We start from the raw sequence: 16,060 nt of genomic DNA, 5'->3' as shown, positions 1-16,060 counted from the left end.
TTTGAAGCTTGCCACATCTCAGCAATACACAGAAATAAAGTTAGTGTAAATGAATCTGTGCATGCAGTTTTCATAATCATGACATCATAAGTAAACGACTGCAGTCAAAGATCTTAACATGTATGTACCACATCTACAACTCATCATCATCAAAGGTACTGAGAAGTAGGCCTCCCTCTCAAGTACCGTGACCGGCCGACCCGAAGACGGCTCGCAGTCACCTCTGTGCACAAAATCCCGCTTGTGGCATTCCGAACAGCCATGTAGCTTGCATCGGCGCTTAATCACAAAAGTCTTTACTTTCATAATTGTCGATTGGAAACAACACCTTCTCTAATTTCATGAGCTTGGTATTATCGGGAACAACTGTCACAGCCCACTATCCCAACGACGGGTTAACAGGGGTTATGACTTGGGGTGAGCAATAAGAAATGGAAATGGACAATTACTTAACATTAAAGTATATGGAAATGTCACTCATAGATAAAATGCTAGGATTATATATGATTATTTGGATACTTATAAAACATACACATAAATGAGAACTGATTAAGGTGGGTTACCCAATAACACGTATAACAACTTCATAACATAGAGCTATCCTAATCAAAGTGTTTTGCAGCGGAAAACGTGTGAGATATACATATGAAGATGTATACTCAAGGTTACATTTCTTGAAATGTCAAAGGAACACCCGCTCAACATCATTCCATTCCATCAACTGCTCAACCTGCACATTTAGAAATACATGCAGGGCTGAGTATAAAAATACTCAGTGGGCATAGCCGAAAATACAACATGCATACATATATAAATTGAACTGCCATAACAGTAACACACAGGGGTTTTCTTAAATGACCTGCGCTTACTAAAATATTTCTTTCATTTTCATAAAGTCGATCGGCCGATCATTTTCCTTCATATGATCCATATCTGTTCCTTTCTGTCACGCGCCGGGAAGGAGGCCTCCTTACCACGGACGCCAAGACCGGTCGCAAGCGACTCGCGGTCTCCATGAGTGTACACGTTAACCCTAGCTAGCGACCTTTGTCTAGCATAGGATCCCAATTGGATTTCCTTTAAAGTTGGCGAACCAACACAGATAGGATACATATAAAAACATAAACATTTTTGGCAGTCAATCATTTCATAAACTTTTCATTTCATAAACATTTTCATTTTCATTTCATAAGAGTCATTTATCATTTGGGCATAATAATAAACTGAAATTAACAGTTAAAATCATCTCATGCATATATTCGTATAAGAGGCCTACGACACGCAGGGGATCTCTATATACGTATAGTAAAAGTAATGCCCACCTGTATAGGCAAAGCCTGTCGTTTAACCTTATCTCTGAATCGGAATAGCAGTGCTAATCCTTCTGATGCTCGAAGCCTACAAGAAATCTATTCTCAATAGGTCTCCTTGTATCTAATCTTAAGTCATGGTGTAGTGCTTAACATTCTATGATTCACTTAGCCGGGTTTTCAAAATTTAATAAATAAATACTTGAAAATATTTCTCTTGAGTTAAGAACACCAACAATATTCTTACTCAATTTTCTTAAATAATTGGATTTATAAATAAAACCAATTAAATCATAAATACTTTTATTGCAAAAATATAATGCAAATTCATGTCATGCTTGGCATATAATAAGAAATTACTTAAAATATGCGTATAATAATAATTTAATATTATTATGAAAATTAAAAAAAATAATTAATCAAACTTAAAGAAGTCTAATTAATTTAATAGTGCAGTCCATTTTAAAAAAAAAAAACAAATCTGCATAGCTTAACTAAATAAAAAAAATGGATTGGGCTCAATAATTCTATTAATAGTCAACTCAAGTTTTTTTTTTTTAAATTCCCAGCCCATTTTAGATAAGAATCGGCCCAATCCTAAGCTAAGCCCTAGCCCATTTCTCCTCCCCCCTTTCCCATATCAAACACACGCACACACACATTCAGAAACACACACACACATGCAGCTGCTGCTGCTGCGCAGCAGCCTTCCCCTCCTCGCCTTCTTCTCTCATCCGGCGGACGGTAGCAGCGCCGGCCGCCGCCGCCGCCATCCCTGACTTCCCTATCCCTCGCCCTTGCTCTCTCTTTCTTCCTCACCTCTCTCGACTGCTCTCTCTCCCTCGACTGCTCTCTCGCCCTCGACTGCTCTCTCGCCGCGGACGCTCGCCGGAGCGAGCGGCGACAACCACTGCCCCTCGGTTCTCCCTTCTCTCGGTTCAAAACAGAGGATCACCGCCTCCGTCCATCTCTCTCTCACCGTGGTTGGAAGGTAGCGGCAGAGCCGCCGTGCCCTATCCCCCTTCTCTCTGACTTCCGCCAGACCCCATTGCCGCTGCTACTCCATCGTGCTCGGCGACGAGCGCCGCTCCGGCTACTTCTCCCTCGAACCCCCCTGTCACTCCCCCTGCTCCCTCTCCTCCTTGACGACGACGGACGCCGCCGCCTGAAGCTCTAGGCTAAGCCTCCCCCGACTGACCCCCCATACCGACACCCTTCCCTTCAATATCCGGCGACCACAGCGGCTGCCATGGCCGCCTCTCCCTCACCATTCCGGCCGACAGCAGCAGGAGAACCACCGCCGCCGACCTTATCTGCCACCGCCATTACTCTCCCTCACACCCAAAAACAGCAACCCGACTCAACGTAGCAAGTTCAGAAATAAAGAATAAAAATTCAAGCTTTGTGGTTCTACTTCTCTTCTCAAACATGCTTCATATATGTATATATGTACACAGATTGTATGCAGATTTAACATAAAGGGAAAATCATGCTTCAAGACTCATCTTTTATTGAAACATTGAAGCTTATGCAGTTCAAACTTGTATTTGTTGGTTTTCTAGTGTGATTTATAAAGCTAAAGTAAAACATAATTTAAGTTGGTAAACCTTGAATGAGAGGGCTGATCGTTTGCTGCTGAATTGTTGAAGGAGATGAGCTTGGAATATATATTTTGTATAGACTTATGAATCTGAGTTTCTTTCTTGCGAAGTGATATGTGGTGAGTGATCAATTAATTTGTGCCTAATGGAAAAAGGCAGAAACTTGGTTGATGTATAGTTGTATTGCAGATGAGGAGTCTGACTGTAAAGGCATGGCTTGATTGCCTGTAAAGGAGTAGGTGTAGTGGGTGTATTGCAGTAGGGAAGTTGGTGATGTGCAGTAAAGGAGTTAGTGGTGGGAGTAGGTGTACGAATAAAAATAAAATAAAATAAGATAAAATAAAATAAAAAGTCTTCCAGGTTGTACTATGAAAACTGTAATAATCGTTCAGTGTTTGCTTAAATAAAAGCTCGTAAAAAAAATGCTTTGAATGCTAAATTAAATAAATATGCGACGCACATAAGTTTAATAACTAAATTTATAAATGTGTTTTTTTTTTTTAAAACACTTTTGTTGGAATTAAAATAAACTCTTTTTCTCAATCCGGCGTGAATCATCTTAAATCTAAGTTTAAAATAAATTCTAAATTTAGCTCGGGGAAACGGGGTATTACATTCCTCCCTCCTTAAAAAAAATTCCGTCCTCGGAATTGCATATCTGATAATCTAGCTGGGGTTACTAGTCTTTTATTTCATTAATCTCTTTCGTGGCCTTTTCCATCCTGTGATGGTTCCACTACATGACGAGAACAATATTATTGCCTCGTAAAACTTGAATCTTGCGATCAAGTATCTGGACTGATTTCTCATCACAACTTAGGTCCTGGCTAGGACTACTTTATCTTGCTTAATCACATGCTTTCTTAATTGCGAGGTGCTATACGTATTGTATACATCCACAATGCTTGGTGGCAGAGCCAACTTATAGGCTACAAAGACCTAACTTATCTAGGATCTCAAAAGGTCCTATATAACGGGGTCGTAACTTGCCCCTCTTTCCGAAACGTATAACTCCCTTTGAGGGAGAGACTTTGAGGAAAACTCGATCCCCAACATTGAATTCTAACTCCTATCAGCGTTTATCGGCGTAAGACTTTTGTCTATCTTGAGCTTCTTTGATTCTTTGCTTGATGTGGTCGACTTTCTCAATCATCTGTTGGACCAGTTCAGGACCTAACAACATTCTTTCACCCACTTCATCTTAGTAAAGTGGTGAACTACCTTAATTGTTTCCTTTGTCCTAAGTCACCTTCTCAGATTTGACTAGGAAATTCTAACATCAAACTTTTCTCATTATCTTGGTAACTTTCACTTAAAGATTAATGGTACTCCTTCTGTCATGTAAACTCATTTTCTCATTTCCAAATGATTATTTAATGGGGGTTTCTAAGTTTCCATTGTGGTGGTGTTCCAACTTTATTCTTGCTGTAGCTTCTGGCACTTTAGTCAAAGCATTCACTCTCTTAGCTTGAGCCTACTAGCCTTGGGGTTGGGTTATACCTTAAGTTTAGTTCTAGTGCTTTCCTTCCATTTCCTTTTTCTTTACCTCCATCTTGAGGTGATGTACATATCTTGTTTGTGCGTGAACTTTTTCCTTCTCCAATTGTTGTAGTGACTCGGTGGTGAGAGTCTCGTTCATTGCTTGTTCCTTCATAATATCTCCTTAGTTTACTAGGGAAATTGAAAATCTCATGCCGCGATTTATTTACGAACTCCTTTACTCATTTCTCATTATTCATTTATAAATGACTTAAATAAGCATTTTAAACTCCCTTAAAATGGAATTGATTTAAAACATTTTAATCCTTTTAAAATCCATACTCATAAAGCCTTAACTCATTCTCTATCTCATATTCTATCTCTTTACTCAACTTTATATAAACTCTCCACTCATCTCAAATCCTTAAGTTCAAGGATAAGTTTCAAGAAAATCATGGTACTAAGTCTCGATTTATCTCTCATATAAGGCTCGTCCAATCTCATTCAACACATAGACAACACAATCACATAAGGCATATAAGAAAACACAATCAAACATTATCAAAACATGCTCTGTTTTTACACTGACTCAACTTCAAAATCTATCCTGTTCTTACTTCGACACCTCCTGGACTCGAGACTCATACCAAAAGAAAGGTCTTCGAGTCTATTTTCATATAAAAAAAAATAGAGTCAAAAACTCCAAGTATTGTAGGAGATATGACTGTTTTACTACAGTCTACCATATTAGGCAGTTTTGAGCAATCGAAAACTTGGATTTTTGAAAAATAGTAAATGTTGTCAAACTGAGCTCAAAGTTTGTGGATATCTAGCTAACACAATAAGGTTAATACCATAAAATTTTGGAAAGCTAGATCACACAGGAAGCTACTGAAATGAATGACTCTTTCCTCTGCTCTCTGAAACTCTCGGTAGTAATGTGCAGTTTCGGTTTTGTATTTTATAAAAATAGTAAACGAAGTCCAAATGACTTGAAATTTTACCGATGTTCTCAAGACTCATGTAGAGACTTGGTATAAACTTTTCAAAGCTTTTTGACATTGAAAAAAAAAACCGTCGATCACAGTAGGTCAGTAGGCCTACGAAATTCACCAAAATCTCATCTCAAACTCTTAAAATACTCAACTCAACATTCCTTCAAGGAAACTCATCAAAGCTCATTTTAAACACATATAACACTCACAAACATTCAGGCACATTATAATGCTCATCATACTCAAATCTTGACTCTCTTCTTACATCATAACCTCAAATCTCTAGTAAAACGTTTCAATGAACGCATCATTAAAATTCTCTTTTCATTTTCATGCACAAAATTACTCAATTATTCAAACATGATCTCATTCATCATATAACTCATTATACACATATAGATACACATGTATGCCATCTTCTTCCTCAAACTAACACTTTTCATTTCATTCAAAATTCTCAATTTAATCATGCCATAGTCCTTTATAAAGTCCAATTAGCATATAGACATCATTAATCCAAACATTGATCTCATAATTCAAAAATACCCAAATCCTAGTAATCTAAACTCAAGCAATTTCACATATAATCAACAATTAGCGAAATTAACCTGTAACTATCATTACTATCATGCTTATTATCAATTATCCTTAGCCAATTCAAATAATTAGCACATAAATCAAAAAGCCCTATTTTATATCTAACTAAACTTTTTGAAAATTTACAAACATACATAAATCATTAATCCAACCTTAGATTAATCAAATTGAGTCATTTAATAGCACATATAAGACATAAATTACAATTTAGGGCATAGATACACATGTCCATAATTTTATTAAATTAACTCACCTCAAATTCATCAATTGACATCAAATAATCAATTTACTCCATCAATCATCATCATAGACATCACATAGACTCATTCTCATCATCAATTCATCATTTAACACATCAATCATAAACAAACACCACATAGACCTCATTTTCACCCCAAATCAAGGAAAAAAAAAAAAAAAAATTTGAAGGGTAAAGACCCATTTTTTTGAAAATTTTAAGAACAAGGGAGGGGTGATTTTCTTTCTTCAATCTTTCGAGAATACTCACATACAATATCATTCAAGCAAGATTTATGGAATACATGATCACTTACCCAAATTTCTCACCAAAATTCACACTTTCTCACTCTAGCTTGGAAACCTTTCTTCAATGATCCTCTTGAATTCAAGTAGCTAGGATGTTTTTATGTAAGATTTAAGAGTGAAATTGAGGTGTTTGGTATAATTTTTTTTTTTTTGAAACTCCGAAGGTCTCTACAATGGATGAAAATGGAGGAAAGTGAGAGAAAGAGGGAGAGAGGTGTTGGTCGAAAATGATGAGTGAGTAGTGAGAGAGGATTTTGCAAGATTGTAAATGATCTTGTGATCTTTAAAGAGGATTTTGTAATCTTAAGGAAATATTGGCAATTAATGCCTTGATCTCTCTCTCTCTAATCTCTACACTATCTCTCTAATCTCTACACTCTCTCAATAATCTCTACACTTGGCAAATTGTGGTATTTAGTCACATGGTAGGGAAATTAAAGTAATAGTGTGAGAAGGGTGATCAAAAATAAATCACAAAAACTATGGAAATGTACTAATTAATAAAATACCAATACATAATTATTCATGTGACCACATAAAATAATTATAGCACTAATATTAGTGCACTCACTCAATTATAATATTCCTCTCATAGGAAAAATAATTTTAAAACAAAATATATGCTTAGAAATATTTTCATTAACCGGCATTCTTTGATTTCTCGGTAAAAATAAACTGCACTTGCTTTAGAAACTTAATTAAAATTTCAAGTGCTAATATCCTCAAATAAAAATCATAATAACTTGCTCACAATGACATACGTAACAAAACTCACATAATCAATCAGTCACGTAATTTCACATAATATCACATCAAAGCAGTCGGCAAACACAGACAAACTAGACGTCTCTCCGACCGATTTTTTTTTTTTTTTTTCACTCTTTCTTTCTCGACTCTATTTCCAACTCATTATTCCTATTTTCTTAATAGGACAGTCAATCTCTCTGACATCTCAGTACTCTCAATAGTGTTAAGACACTATCTCACAACATAGGGAAAAGTACGGGGTGTTACATGTACTATCAAATTTAGATAAAATTCATAACTTCATGCATAATTTAAAATTCATGTGGCTCATATAAATACACTTAACTCACCAATTAAAACTTATGCACCACATTTATAAAAATTTTCCTTTAACTAAGCACATTAAAACACATATATAACGATCAAATCACATCAGATAAATCAAACCAGTTTTTATTATTAATGGATGTCGAACCCTAATTATTAATAATTAAGCCCTTAATCAGGAATTAAAAGTCGGGGTATGACATACTATCCTCCTTAAAAGAAATTTCGTCCGAAATTTGTACCACATGAAAATAATTCTGGGTACTTCTCCTTCATGCTAAACTCGAGTTCCCACGTCGCCTCTTCTTGATGATGGTGCTTCCAAAGAACAATTACTAAGGGTATCGACTTATTCCTTAGTACTTTAACTTTCCGATCTAGAATAGATTCGGGTCTCTCCTCGTATCAATTGGATTCTCAATTCCAATTTATATACACGAGATTTACTTGAGAATAAGTTCCCTCGTTCTTTTGCGGCGGTTCATTACTCCTACCTCATTCCTAGGGCTCATCTACGGGGTATCCTATTTTTCAAAGACCAAAATGGTCATCAACCCATTTCTTGTTACCTATCACATGCATAACACTTTCCTATGAATCTATCTTAAAACTATCATAGACCAATTAACTTAAGTCCTCGTACTCGAACACTATATTACGGTCTTAGCTTAAACTTTGAATTTTTATCGTAATGAGTGGTCGATATCACTAACAGGACAAAGACTAATCTCAACTAATTACAATGAGACACAATTATACGAAGCCATAATTTGGGTAGTATACTACATCGGTAGACTAACATTTCTTGGTCTTATCAAACAAGGGAATCTATTATGACAACTCACGAGTTGCAAGGCTCAAACTCAACACAACATCAAAGCAAGGTGTTGTAGAAATTGTTCAAGAGAATCAAAAGAATGACCAGAGGGTATGAAATGATTAACTACTAGGTCGAACAAAATGACCTCGAGTACGAACCCACCTGGCTTTTCAACCGAAAGTTGAAACACATGGGTTTTCAACCCAAAAGACGTCTACTGAGATTTGGATCATGTGGACTGGCCAGGTCCAACATCATCACCTCCCAGTCACACGAGAAACATCGTCCCGAACTTGAAGGGCCATGAACATACTATACATAACAAAACATAAGTTCATTATGACAATTAAACTTATCTTAAGGTTCCCTATCCTATTGATCTCAAACCCCAAACCTCTCTTAAGACATATACACACAGACATACGTACACAGGCAAAACACTCTATTCATAAAATCTATCCTGTAGCAAAAGTCGATTTGATATTCCGTCGTACTTGAACATTTGAACGTAGAGACTATGGTTCAACCTTTGATGCAACGTTTACCTTGAATTCGTCGCGTATCGTCATTCTGTGTTTTTCCTTTACCCCGTACATATCTTTTCATTACTCTTTGTAGTTCAAAAGAACCATCATTTTCTTAAGGGAGCTGAGACGTTCTAAGTTCTCTTTCATTCTTCTAAATCATTACCTTAAGAATCTAGATTGTAGAGATATCCTACTAATCTAGTAGTCTATGTTCTTTTGAAATTGTGATCATGCATCTTATAGCAATCTATGTTCTCTGGGAAAACATATGTCACTTTTCTATCATTCATCTGATCATAACATCATAGACTGCGAAAATATGCCATGAAAGGCAAAACATTCAACATTTCATCATAACATGCTCTTCACATAAACATATTCATGAAGCATTTTAGAACATTAACATCTTTAAAACGTTGAAACTGCAGTTACCTTCTTTCCTTGATTGAGCACGATGCAATGGAGTGTTGAGCGGTGCCATATGAACCCGTGTAAGTCTAAAGAATCAAACTAAACTCGACTCTTTAGAATAAGGTTTCTAGGGCCAGAGCGAACGAACCGCTCTGATACCACTCTGTCACAGCCCACTATCCCAACGACGGGTTAACAGGGGTTATGACTTGGGGTGAGCAATAAGAAATGGAAATGGACAATTACTTAACATTAAAGTATATGGAAATGTCACTCATAGATAAAATGCTAGGATTATATATGATTATTTGGATACTTATAAAACATACACATAAATGAGAACTGATTAAGGTGGGTTACCCAATAACACGTATAACAACTTCATAACATAGAGCTATCCTAATCAAAGTGTTTTGCAGCGGAAAACGTGTGAGATATACATATGAAGATGTATACTCAAGGTTACATTTCTTGAAATGTCAAAGGAACACCCGCTCAACATCATTCCATTCCATCAACTGCTCAACCTGCACATTTAGAAATACATGCAGGGCTGAGTATAAAAATACTCAGTGGGCATAGCCGAAAATACAACATGCATACATATATAAATTGAACTGCCATAACAGTAACACACAGGGGTTTTCTTAAATGACCTGCGCTTACTAAAATATTTCTTTCATTTTCATAAAGTCGATCGGCCGATCATTTTCCTTCATATGATCCATATCTGTTCCTTTCTGTCACGCGCCGGGAAGGAGGCCTCCTTACCACGGACGCCAAGACCGGTCGCAAGCGACTCGCGGTCTCCATGAGTGTACACGTTAACCCTAGCTAGCGACCTTTGTCTAGCATATGATCCCAATTGGATTTCCTTTAAAGTTGGCGAACCAACACAGATAGGATACATATAAAAACATAAACATTTTTGGCAGTCAATCATTTCATAAACTTTTCATTTCATAAACATTTTCATTTTCATTTCATAAGAGTCATTTATCATTTGGGCATAATAATAAACTGAAATTAACAGTTAAAATCATCTCATGCATATATTCGTATAAGAGGCCTACGACACGCAGGGGATCTCTATATACGTATAGTAAAAGTAATGCCCACCTGTATAGGCAAAGCCTGTCGTTTAACCTTATCTCTGAATCGGAATAGCAGTGCTAATCCTTCTGATGCTCGAAGCCTACAAGAAATCTATTCTCAATAGGTCTCCTTGTATCTAATCTTAAGTCATGGTGTAGTGCTTAACATTCTATGATTCACTTAGCCGGGTTTTCAAAATTTAATAAATAAATACTTGAAAATATTTCTCTTGAGTTAAGAACACCAACAATATTCTTACTCAATTTTCTTAAATAATTGGATTTATAAATAAAACCAATTAAATCATAAATACTTTTATTGCAAAAATATAATGCAAATTCATGTCATGCTTGGCATATAATAAGAAATTACTTAAAATATGTGTATAATAATAATTTAATATTATTATGAAAATTAAAAAAAAATAATTAATCAAACTTAAAGAAGTCTAATTAATTTAATAGTGCAGTCCATTTTAAAAAAAAAACAAATCTGCATAGCTTAACAAAATAAAAAAAATGGATTGGGCTCAATAATTCAATTAATAGTCAACTCAAGTTTTTTTTTTTTTTTTTTAAATTCCCAGCCCATTTTAGATAAAAATCGGCCCAATCCTAAGCTAAGCCCTAGCCCATTTCTCCTCCCCCCTTTCCCATATCAAACACACGCACACACACATTCAGAAACACACACACACATGCAGCTGCTGCTGCTGCGCAGCAGCCTTCCCCTCCTCGCCTTCTTCTCTCATCCGGCGGACGGTAGTAGCGCCGGCCGCCGCCGCCGCCATCCCTGACTTCCCTATCCCTCGCCCTTGCTCTCTCTTTCTTCCTCACCTCTCTCGACTGCTCTCTCTCCCTCGACTGCTCTCTCGCCCTCGACTGCTCTCTCGCTGCGGACGCTCGCCGGAGCGAGCGGCGACAACCACTGCCCCTCGGTTCTCCCTTCTCTCGGTTCAAAACAGAGGATCACCGCCTCCGTCCATCTCTCTCTCACCGTGGTTGGAAGGTAGCGGCAGAGCCGCCGTGCCCTATCCCCCTTCTCTCTGACTTCCGCCAGACCCCATTGCCGCTGCTACTCCATCGTGCCCGGCGACGAGCGCCGCTCCGGCTACTTCTCCCTCGAACCCCCCTGTCACTCCCCCTGCTCCCTCTCCTCCTTGACGACGACGGACGCCGCCGCCTGAAGCTCTAGGCTAAGCCTCCCCCGACTGACCCCCCATACCGACACCCTTCCCTTCAATATCCGGCGACCACAGCGGCTGCCATGGCCGCCTCTCCCTCACCATTCCGGCCGACAGCAGCAGGAGAACCACCGCCGCCGACCGTATCTGCCACCGCCATTACTCTCCCTCACACCCAAAAACAGCAACCCGACTCAACGTAGCAAGTTCAGAAATAAAGAATAAAAATTCAAGCTTTGTGGTTCTACTTCTCTTCTCAAACATGCTTCATATATGTATATATGTACACAGATTGTATGCAGATTTAACATAAAGGGAAAATCATGCTTCAAGACTCATCTTTTATTGAAACATTGAAGCTTATGCAGTTCAAACTTGTATTTGTTGGTTTTCTAGTGTGATTTATAAAGCTAAAGTAAAACATAATTTAAGTTGGTAAACCTTGAATGAGAGGGCTGATCGTTTGCTGCTGAATTATTGAAGGAGATGAGCTTGGAATATATATTTTGTATAGACTTATGAATCTGAGTTTCTTTCTTGCGAAGTGATATGTGGTGAGTGATCAATTAATTTGTGCCTAATGGAAAAAGGCAGAAACTTGGTTGATGTATAGTTGTATTGCAGATGAGGAGTCTGACTGTAAAGGCATGGCTTGATTGCCTGTAAAGGAGTAGGTGTAGTGGGTGTATTGCAGTAGGGAAGTTGGTGATGTGCAGTAAAGGAGTTAGTGGTGGGAGTAGGTGTACGAATAAAAATAAAATAAAATAAGATAAAATAAAATAAAAAGTCTTCCAGGTTGTACTATGAAAACTGTAATAATCGTTCAGTGTTTGCTTAAATAAAAGCTCGTAAAAAAAATGCTTTGAATGCTAAATTAAATAAATATGCGACGCACATAAGTTTAATAACTAAATTTATAAATGTGTTTTTTTTTTTTTTTTAAAACACTTTTGTTGGAATTAAAATAAACTCTTTTTCTCAATCCGGCGTGAATCATCTTAAATCTAAGTTTAAAATAAATTCTAAATTTAGCTCGGGGAAACGGGGTATTACAACAACATCATCAAATTCCTCATTTTCCTTCACCGGCTGCTCCTTATTCCTCACCTTAGCCTGCGTCAAAGCCTTTGCTGCCAAAGTAGATGGAGTAGATTCCTCACGCACTTCCTCACGTGAATCCTTAAATTCCAGCAACTTAAGATTAGACTCCTCATCTTTTCTAGCAACAACCTCTCTATCAATTTCCATTTCAACCTTCATCTCCTTTTTCTCTACCGGCTGCTCCTTAGACTTCACCTTATCCGCCTCCTTTTGCAGTTGCACGTGATCCTCATAAACTTGTTTAGGGTTAAGGGGAACAAGTGACACCTTCTTTTGCTTATACTCAAAGGAGTACTTGTTGGTGAATCCATCATGAGTAGGTCTATCAAACTGCCACGGTCTACCCAACAAAATGTGGCTCACCTGCATGGGAATCACATCACACAACACCTCATCTTCATACTTCCCAATGCGAAAAGGCACTTTCACTTGCTTGGTAACCTCGACGACGCCGGTCTTATTTAGCCATTGCAAACGATACGGCTTGGGGTGTTTCACCTCTGTCAGCCCCAATCTCTCCACCATGGACCTACTCGCCACATTCGTGCAACTTTCTCCATCAATGATCACACTGCACAACTTGTCTTGGACAAGACATCTCGTGTGAAAGAGATTCTCCCACTGCTCGCTCCTGTTCGAACACTTACTAATAATATGCCCGAATCCCTGACACTTAAAACACTTCTTATCTCGACTGCAACCATCAAAAACTGCCAAATTGCCCTGATTTGCTGAACTCACACCCTCTGTTCGAGACCTAAAGGACTACTTCTTGTCATCACTTGGCAGCGCCTCCTTTTTCCATGGATTCCCTGTTGACGAGGAACCACGAGACACTGGTTGAGACTGCCTCGAATGGCCCTGATTATGGCGCTGATTGCTGTTGTTGTTAGTGCCATAAAAGTGTCGACGAGCATTCTCGAAGTCTTCCTCAAAAGATTTTTCTTCTTTCATAAGAACCCTTCGAAAATTTTGAGCCGGTCGCTGGTGAGATTGGTCAATTCGATCTAACCTCTCATGGAGAGGCTTAAATGCATTCTGTACCATTCTCCGCACCTCTTCCCTCATATACATCAAATTGGCGGCAGTCATACTTAAGTTATATTGAATCCAAACAGACCTGAAAACTAATCCACAGTCACCGCCCCAACAAAACTGACTATAAACTCTAGACGTGCTGCCCAGATACTGTCTCAAGAACGAACAGAACCCAAATCGAAAAGACAAAACCCTAAAATATAAACAGAAAATGCGGCAGAAATATGGTAACGCAGAACCCTAGAGCCGAACGTCGTCTACCCGGACAAATGATATCAAATGATATGAACACGCAGCGGAGGCAAAAGATAAACAAATTTAATAAACGATAAAAGATGGAATATCCCAAAACCTCTGAATCTAACCCACGAAATGATCTAGGCGAACGAATCCCTAAATCCCAACGTGTAGTTGATGCAGTAACTCGGGGACGCTGAATGACACCCGACGAGGGTTGGTAGAACTCGTCGTTACGTCGATAAGTTGAATTCGTTCTTGGCAAAATCAAGAAGAATTCGAAGATCTCAAGAGAGAATAAACTTACAAATTTTATATATCAAAACTTGGGTTCCATTTTTCGTTCCATGCAACAGCCATATATAGGCAAAACTAAACCTAATCTAATTAAAGAAACAACTTAAAAGAAAGGAAACTTAAAAACAAGGAAACTTAAAAAAAAACTTGCTTGGCAAGTTTTGATAACTCTGGCGAGAAAGCCAGCTCTGGACTTCAGTCAACTCTGGAACTTAGCTTACTCTGCTCTAGACGCCAGCTCTGGAAAACATGCTCTGCTCTGCCCTGGATAGTCAGCTCTGAAAGTTTGCTCTGCTCTGGCTCTGGAAGTTTGCTCTGCTCTGCTCTGGCATTGGAAGTCAGCTCTGAAAGTATGCTTTGCTCTGTTCTGAAGACCTTCTCTGCTCTGGCACAACTTCAGCTCTGGCGAGCTTGGCTCTGTTCTAGCGCGAGCTTAGCTCTATTCTGGCGCGAGCTTAGCTCTGTTCGGGCTGCATCAAAAGGGCAAAGCGCCGATGGATGCGAAGGCCAATCTCACCGAGAAATACGGTACTTCCAACAAGCGCGGTCGCCCGAACCCTAACAACAAGGGCAAAGGGAAGCAAGGTGGTGGCTAATCATCAAAGTTTGATGGCGTGTGTTTCAATTGTGACAAGCATTGTCACATGGCGAAAGATTGTAGAAAGCCCAAGCGGAAGAAGGCGAAGAACAACGTCAACAATGTCGAGAAGGACTTCGACGATTGGAATCATGACGACTTCGCAGCTATGATTTCCGAGGTGAATCATGTTAATAGCCCGAATGCTTGGTTCGTGGACACCAGCGCTACCGTCCATGCTTGCATCAACTGTGATTTGTTCCACAACTACAAAGAAGTGGAGAACAAGACAATCATGGAGGCTAGTGAGCGGACTTCTCAAGTCCTTGGCATGGCAGACGTGGTCCTTCAAGTTACCTTTGGCATGGAGATGTCGCAGCCCGCCGCCTAGCCAGTGATAGCGTAGACCGGGTATCGATACGACTAAATAAATTAATAAGGTAAAAAGAGAAAACTAGATTGAACGTCAAGCGGAAGCAATCACTGAAATGTGATAAATCAAGAAAGATGACATCATCATCAATAAAAATATTATTAGCTTTATAACTTTTAAATCATCGAGATTCTTGTCAACCTTTACAAGAAGACATAGCTAATTACTCCCAATGACTCGGGATATACAGAGTATCGCAGCAAAATGCGAACAGACCATATGTATGAAGACATATAGCCGTGAGTAAATTTCTTGATTAAATTCAAAAGAAACTTCAACATCATGATACTACCGTAAGAAATATGAATATGGTAAAAGAAAAACCATCCGAAACAAATCCCCGCCAGCACTAGTCCAATCTCCCTCCTCGCTTATCCTGCACGTTTAGAAATGCATGCAGGGCTGAGTATAAAATACTCAGTCGACATATGCCAAAAAATCAATGAAAACTCGCTCCTAGAGCTATAGATTGGACTTGCCACATAAGCAATACACGGGGATTTTACTCAAAAGAACCCGTGGAAGCAGTTAACAATCATCGTGAACATCATAAATAAATGATAGCGCTATCAAAATACTCATCATGTATGTACCACATCTACAACTCGTCATTATCAAAGGTACTGAGAAGTAGGCCTCCTTCTCAAGTACCGTGACCGGCCGACCCGAAGGACAGCTCACGATCACCTCTGTGTACACAATCCCGCTTGTGGCAGGACCCGAATTCGTCTCATCAGTA

The 16,060-nt window shown here is 38.7% G+C and overlaps 1 long non-coding RNA gene across 2 annotated transcripts; it reads right to left on the bottom strand.

Moving 5' to 3' along the window:
- Positions 1-432: 432 nt before the first annotated feature.
- LOC131006631 (uncharacterized) lies at positions 433-10,753 on the bottom strand. Of its 2 annotated transcripts, XR_009095654.1 has the most exons (3): positions 10,480-10,753; positions 1,323-1,398; positions 433-730 (listed from the first exon to the last, which is right to left on the bottom strand). It is a non-coding gene; the product is annotated as an uncharacterized LOC131006631 (long non-coding RNA). The 2 variants fall into 2 exon arrangements; XR_009095655.1 differs by lacking the exons at positions 433-730; positions 1,323-1,398 and adding an exon at positions 9,590-9,887.
- Positions 10,754-16,060: the final 5,307 nt, after the last annotated feature.

This window comes from Salvia miltiorrhiza, chromosome 1, assembly GCF_028751815.1.
Source record: "Salvia miltiorrhiza cultivar Shanhuang (shh) chromosome 1, IMPLAD_Smil_shh, whole genome shotgun sequence".
Classification (NCBI taxonomy): Eukaryota; Viridiplantae; Streptophyta; class Magnoliopsida; order Lamiales; family Lamiaceae; genus Salvia; species Salvia miltiorrhiza.
This window is presented reverse-complemented; position numbering and strand designations above follow the sequence as displayed.